Genomic DNA, 7,940 nt, shown 5'->3' on the forward strand with positions numbered 1-7,940 from the left:
AAATGAAAACCATTTGCCCTTATTACATTTCTTTCATCTACTGTGACTTGCCAGCAGAATTTTATTCACTCGTAGTATTATTGGATGAGATTTCTTAAACTAAAATCCTTGGCTAGCCAGATATTTTCCAAAGAAATCAACACCCACAATTCTTGCAAAAGACAAAATAAGATAGCAAGAAAATAACCTTTCCTTGTCAGTATGATTATTAATCTAGCAATAAAATTGTAGATTAAGTTTAATTATTTGACTGTAGAATTTTCCCTCTCAAGATTTTGTTACCAAGTTCGAATGACCAGAAAATTTAACAGTATAAAATCCTTAATTATAAGTTTTAGATAAATACGTTTAAAAATCTTTCATGTAATTGTATGGAAAATATTTTTATTATTAATATGGAAATAATTACCTTAGAAACTTAACACAGCCTTACTCTTTTCTTCAAATTACTACATGCAATCTCAAATTTTCTTCTAATCTTCTAGATATACCTTACTGAAGAAAAGATTATTAAAATACCTTATTAAATACATTCAGAAAATGATCACATACAAAATATTTATTCAGTAAGTAATAATATTCAGGTAAAAACTACATATTCCAAAATACATCCATCTTATACATTCATCCACTTATTCTTGCTTCTCGCTGATTTTTTTCTAATATTATGCAGAGACTGGTGATGTAATTATGTGAAATGGTCTTTCTTTGGAATGAAAACAGAATATAACATGGAATAAAACTATTTCCTGAAATGATACCATAAAATTGAAGGCATGGCTTTCTTTTCCATGGGTGTTGAATCTCATATTTGGGTATTCCAAGTTAGTACTGAATGGTTTTGATTTTGGGGTCAGACATCTCAGGAGCTTTCAAACAAAGAAAATAGCTACCCTGAACAATATGTGTAGATAAATAAAGCCAACCATGCCATTTTCATTTGACTATTTTCATTGTTTTTACTACCTTGAATGTAGTTTTATTTGAGTTAATTTTTCTCTGTTTACTAGACTGGTTTCAAACTTATGATCCCCTGCCTTAGTCTCTCAGTTGCTTATGAATACAGGAATATACTAACATACCTAGGTCTATGCCTTATTAAAACCAGTGCCTTTGTTTAGCAAAAATCGTGGTTGTAACTATAGCAAATTAGCTTGCTCTTAACTACCTCACTTAGCTTTAAAAGAGAAAGAATTCCCAATGATTTTATTAATCTGGTGTTAATTGTTCTTTATAGATCTTCTCTTTTTCAGTTGTCAAAAGTAAAATCTGAATTTCAATTAAAGAAAATGAGTGACATTTTTGTTTTTCAGATTTTTTTTCCACTCTACAGTTTATTGGGTTTATAACTGGACAAAGTCACACGTGTATAAAACGAAGCTCATACTATCCCAAAGCAGAGTAGGGACTAGAGACTGGGGACCCGTTACTGGCCTTTGGGGGGAGCTCTGAGGTGAGGGGTAGTCAACCTTCCCACTGCAGAGGTGTGGCCACAAGGGTAGAGAGAAGAGGGGACGAGCTGGCTTTGGTCACAAAACTCAGGGTCTGGCACTAAGCCGGTACAGACAGATGGAAGCCTCAAAAACCACCCTCCAAGGAAGCCAGGGATTACCTGACCAGTCCCACTGTGATGTGGCTGGTTCAGACCTATACTCAGGGGCTATTGGAAAGGGAAGGCAGCAGAGCAGGAGGGAGAAACGACACTGGTGAGTGGTGACTGGGGTACTTGGACCTGTGGGGAGGTGGGCCAGCTGCAACTAGGAAGCTAGCAACGAGTTTTATAAATGCCACTGCGGCCAATGTATCGCACCCATTTGATGACATCATGGTCGCTGTAGTTTAGCTTCGGTTTGAATACCTTCAATTAGAGCACCTTGAGGCCAGAAGGAGCGAATGGCACTTTCATACAATGGCATTCTCGCTGGCCTTGTACTTGGCTTTCCCCTTCATGCAGATCACCTGCACCCCGCTTGTGTTCAATGGGGTTGGGATCCTCACCTCAATCTTCTGGGCCAGAAGTGAGGGCTTGAAGTTGGACTTGATGACCACCTTGACCTCCAGTTTGGTGCATCCCACTTCCCGCACCAATGGGATCACCCAGAAATGAAGGATGATGTCCTTGGTAGTACAGTATCTCGTGAGTTCAAACTCTCCATCAGGCGGGATGAAGCTGATGCTCCGTTCAGAGTCAAACTTGCTGAGTAGCACACACTGGTGGAAAGTGCAGTCATCAATGGCGATTGCCTGCTTGCCACTCTTGCTTGTTTCATCCTCTGTGCCGTTGCTCTGCTTTTCTATGACAATCTTGTCATTCATTCCAAACTTGCACTCAGGCATGCCACTTAGGTAACTCTTCATCACCATCCGGCCCGACACATGGGCACTCAGCACCTGCCCCTGTGAGGACATAAGCAGGTTCACACTCTCCAGAACATCTAGGAAGAGTTCATTCCAGCGATACTTGATGCCTTCCTGCTGCCAGCCAATCTGCCCGGTCACCTGGCTGGTGATCTGGGATTGTTCTTTTGTCTGATGCTGACTCTTGATACCCTGTTGGGTGATGAAGGTTTTCAGGGCACCTGTCTCTGAGTTCTGTGGGTAGCCGGAGTCCAGAATCTCATCCAGCAGCTCATATATGAGCACAAAATTGTTCTTGATGTTCTCCTCACTGATCTTGCCAAAGTGAGCAGCCATCACATCACACATCTTGTAGAGGAATTCGAAGACCATGGCAGCATTGACATTTTGCTTGGTGACGGCGGCCAGCCAGATGTTGGACCGCTTAACAGAAGAAGCTGGTGCGAGCAATGTTTGTGACAGGGCTGCGCACCTGCTGCCGTGGATGAATGACATTGACCCGAAAGGCATCCACAGCATTCCTCCCGATGTCATCTCTGTAGACCCGGGAGATAAGCACCTCCCCCCTTGTGATTATAGATGAATAAGCCTCCGATCATAGTGGCAGCTCAGTCTCTGTGACCCATTGCTCTGAGAACAGACCTGGAGTCAGCAGCCCGCACAAGGCCGGCCTGGCCACTCTCGGATCCCAAGATGTCTGCCCGCCCCCAGCTCGCCTGTCTGCTGCCTCTGCTTTCACTTGTTTTTCAGATTTTAAGTAGTTTTTTTTTTCTTTTACCAGATTCATCAAAAATTATACAGAAGAAAGCATCTATGCTTGACTGTGCTATTTACTATTTGATTAGAACATTATCACTGTTACTATTATTTGTATTTTTACACTCTTCTCTAATGTAAAAGATAAATCTAATATTATGGTCTCATAGAATATTAACAAGTATTTATATCAATAAAGTCATTTATTCACATCTCTAGATTTGCTAATCTAGACCTCTGATTCCTAAATTCTTCTTTTTATTAAGCTACCATTTTAGATGATCTTGTGAAATATTAAATTGAAAGGGATATAAAAGTTATTCATTTTAAACTTGGACAAACATCATACTTTTAAGTGTTTAAAAATATGTATTTTAAAGCCTATTTACTTATTAATTTTACAATTCTTTATAATCAACAGCTGGAATGATTGTTTTCTTGCTCTTGGGAAGTAACTATAAATTTGTTCACAGAAACAAGAAGTAAGTGACTAATTGAGGTGCATCTGTGAGAACCTGAGTTGAATCCTTAAAAGTCGTAAACAATATGGTGTGTTTTGTGCATCTGTACTCCCAGGGCCAGATGCAAAGCTGAAGCGGGGGAACCATTGGAAGTTCAAGAAGTAGATACCCTGACTAATGCAATGGCTAACAATAGTTGTCTCTAATAAGGTGGAAGGAAAAGGGGGAGAAGAACTGAAGCCCTGAGGGCCTGCAGGGCAGAAAGAATGTAAACAGGCAACCTGGGGAGGTAGAAAGTGGGGGGGAGGTGGAACCCCCACTCCTCTCCAGAATGTACCAATGATCTGGGAGGTGAGAGACTCTCAGGACTCAAAGGGAGGGATTTTAGATGAAATGCCCTACATTGAAGAGAGGGAACTTGTAGATCTGACCTACAGCAGAAAGACAGGGCATCATGTGAGGATAGGGTTACCATCTTGCCGTCTAAAACTCTGACCCATAACTGTTTCTGTCTGAAAGAATTGCAGGGACAAAAATAGAGAAGAGCCTGAAGAAAGGGAGGTCCATTGACATGCCCAAAGTGGGATCTTTCAGTTCTTAAAATTGGCTCTATATGATGGGCTTGTGGAGGAATTCACAACCTTAACAGGAATTCAATTTGTTATTAAATTCATTATAAGGTTAAAGTTAATTAAAGATTGCTTAACTGTGGTATATTACAATTCCTGAGAATTCATTAAAAAATCATGTATTTACTAAATTGTTGACCAAAGCAAATGACAAATATCACCTTGGGAGACCCAACAAACAGATTTATGAAGAAAGATTCTACTTTTTTTGTAGGAGTCTTGAGGCTGTCCCCTAAGGATGTGCAAACTTAAAGACATATGCAGCTGACAGGCAGAGGCAGGAGAGATTTGAATACTGGTAAGTTTTTCCTGATAATCTTCCCCCTTTTCTACTCTGGAACTTTTTCATTCTTCCAGTTTTGGATAATTTTATATATATTGCTGTTCCAGCAATAAACCTGACTTCAGCTACCATGCTCTCTATCAGAATGATCATAGACTCACCCTCTGAAGCTTTAAAACTATTACACTTTATAAGGTGCCACTTTTCTGACATCTTCACATCAATAGAAAAGTAACTAATACCCTCATTATTCTCTTTAGCCCTTCCCCTCTCCATCTGAACTATACCTTCCCTCAATTATCCCCTATTAATCCACCCATTTTAATTGTGTTTGTTTGTAATCCACATGGGTATAGAGTTATTTGCTGGAACAAGAGCTGTAGTAGTGGCTGTACCCTAATACTTACCGCAGACTGAGGTCTGGTATTATTTAATAAATTTTATACTCAGAAGTATGTTCTTTCACTTCAGAATATTTAGGATGTGCAAACTTAATAGGAGTCAAGTTTAGGAACTAGAAACTTGGCTACAACTGAAGCACATCATCCCTGCTCATGTTCAAACTGATGCTGTCTTATCTTGGCTTCACCTCTACATTGGATCTATCTGTGGTATTCTCCCCCCACCCCTCTCTGTGTATGTGTGTGTCTATCTGTCTGTCTCTTGTCTTTGTCATTGTCTCAGCTGCAGTGAACTTTATTAACAGTATTAAAGAGAGTTGGGCTCCCTAGGCCCTTCCAGTTGTTATGGGGGTCTACCATGGAAACTGCGAGATACTCAGTACCAGGATCTGAATCAGTCTAGGGACCTCTCTTGTTCTCATATCCTTGCTAGGGTGAGTGGTCCAGGGGTTCCTTTTCCTTGGAGGCCAGATGGGCCATCAGGTCCCCCACCCTGTTGCTGTATCAATAGTCATTGTCATACCAGGAAATGAGTTTTACAAATTTGTCATTGAGAGCAATGCCAGCCCCAGCACCAAAGGTGGTGGAGTGGAAGTCACTGTTATAGTCACAAGAGACAATGTAGTCCTCAGTGTAGCTGTAGTGTAGCCTCAGATGCCTACTTCACTACCTTCTTGATGTCATCAGACTTGGCAGGTTTCTCCATGCAGCATGTCAGATCCATGGCATTGGGGATAGGAATGCTGAAGACTGTGCCAGTGAATGTCCCTTTCAGATCTCAGAAGACCTTGCCCACAGTCTTGTCAGCACCAGTGAACACAGTAAGGATGCTCTGAGTGCCCCACAGTCATCAGGCAATAGCTTTCCAGAGGAGTTATCCACATCTTCTGAATGGTCATAATGGCATGGATAGTGCTCATAAGTCTTTCCCCAATGGCAAAATTGTCATGCATGACTTTAGCCAGGGGTGTCTAAGCAGTTGGTGGTGCAGGAAGTGTTGCTGAAAATTTTGAGCAAGTTGTCATACTTCTTATGATCTACACCCATGGCAAACATCAAGGCATCATCAAAGGGGCAAAGATGATAAACCTTTTGGCCCCACCGTTTGAGTGGGACCTGTCCTTCTCAATAGTGATGAAGATATTAGTAGACTCTATGACATATTTAGCACCAACATCACCCCATGTGGTGTTAACAGAATCTTGCTCTTGGAAGATACTGAAGCATTTCCTGTTGCTGACAAGCTTCTTACTCTCATCTTGACTGTGCTGTGGACCTTGCCATGAGTAGAAAACTATGGACTTCCATGGACCATGAAGACCATGTCGTTGAGGTCAATGAAGGGCTCATTGATAGCAACAATCACCACTTTGCCAGAAGCAGATGAGATTGTAGCCCTGGAAACCAGGTTCCTAGCACTGCCAAATCCATTCACTTTGATCTTCACCACCCTGTTTGCTTTAACCTTCTGTGACAGGGTTTATATTGCTATGATAAATACCCAATAGAACTACTCCAAAGAGACAAAAATAATTTTGGTTTATGCTTCTAGAAGTTTTAGTCTGTTACCAGAAGATGGAGAATGTGATGTAATACAGTAGCTTAACTTCTGGTTATCAGGAAGGACAGAGAATCACTATGTTAGTAGCCTTTCTTCCTCTACTATGTCATCTCATTCAAGCTCATAGCCTCATGGATGCTGTGGCTCACTTTCAGTGCGATCTTCTCCCTGTGGTATAATATTTGCTATAAAAACTCTCATAGAACAACCAAATGTATGCTTTAAACACTTAATAAGATTTATTTCAATCCAAGTAGTGTTAAGATCAAGAATAACCACCACCACGATCCTACACTTTGTTAACTTGGTACCAAAGTACATATATTGAAGCCATAACATTCTATCCATATTTGTCCAAAGGCTCATATATGTTTCATAATCAACAATAAATTTAATCAATTTCCAGGAGTTACCATAGTCTTATATATTTCCAAGATGCATGGCTGCATAGTGAACATTTTCATTTAAAAAGGGAAGAATGTGTATGTAGAAAGGATAAGTGATCTTCCTGGAGATGGTGGGAGGAGATATAAGATGTGGAACAGTCAGAAAGTGGACTGAGAAGGGGATATAATATGTACTGTAAAAAAACTAAATAAAAAATTGAAAAAACAAGAAAAGAACAGGGATTATTAAAACAGAGTGATATAATCCTCCCCCCCCCAATGGTAAATTGTGAAATTAAAATACAAGTGTCATGATGGGACTGTTAATGTCTTGGGAAGACTCAATTTCATATTCTGTCTGGTTGTAAAACATAGTTTCCTTAAAGTGCTGTCTCTAGTGCCTGCTTCTTTTGTTATCATATATTATACATTCCAAGCATTCCCAAATTCCTGGAGTTTCTCCACTACCTCTAGAGTATAACATTACCTTTCAACGGCTACCTATAGAAACTGTGACCCTGTCATACATAACCTAGCCTCTCAGTCTTTCTTTGAAAAAAAAATAGTTGAAAGCCTTCATATGCCCATAAATTTTGCATTTTTAAAGTATAAAGCCCAGTATCACATAGATGATGCCCAATGTCCAGATCCATCTCTCTTTACCTTATTCCTTTGAGACAGAGTCTCTTTGTAAATCTTGAGCTAAGCTGATAGCCAGTAAGTGCCCTCAGTGCCTCTACATGTACCTGCTGATGGTGCTCAGGCCACCTGTACAGGCTCAAATTGTTGCCTAGATGGAACAAAGAGCTTGAAATTAGGCCATCTTGCTTCACAGCCAGTGTATTTATAAGTGAAGTATCATCTCAGTCTTTCCAACCATTTCTTAACTACATTTTCATATAAAGTTACAGTGTCCATCCTATTGTTCTAATGCTAATTTTTCATGCTTTGTTTACTTTCTGTCATTTTAAGAAATATCTCAGATTATCCGTTCAGGGAGGATAGATTTATTTACTTACTTTTATGGAATCTCAATTTTGATGGAGTCCATCCACCATGATGGGAAGATTGAGGACAATAAAGTAGTTTGCCTTTCGTAGACAAG

General features: G+C 40.0%; 1 pseudogene; it reads right to left on the reverse strand.

Annotated features, from left to right (window-relative positions):
• Positions 1–1,742: 1,742 nt before the first annotated feature.
• Positions 1,743–3,092, reverse strand: LOC143436149 (AP-2 complex subunit mu pseudogene; annotated as a pseudogene).
• Positions 3,093–7,940: the final 4,848 nt, after the last annotated feature.

The sequence above is a fragment of the Arvicanthis niloticus genome, chromosome 22 (assembly GCF_011762505.2).
Source record: "Arvicanthis niloticus isolate mArvNil1 chromosome 22, mArvNil1.pat.X, whole genome shotgun sequence".
Lineage (NCBI taxonomy): Eukaryota > Metazoa > Chordata > Mammalia > Rodentia > Muridae > Arvicanthis > Arvicanthis niloticus.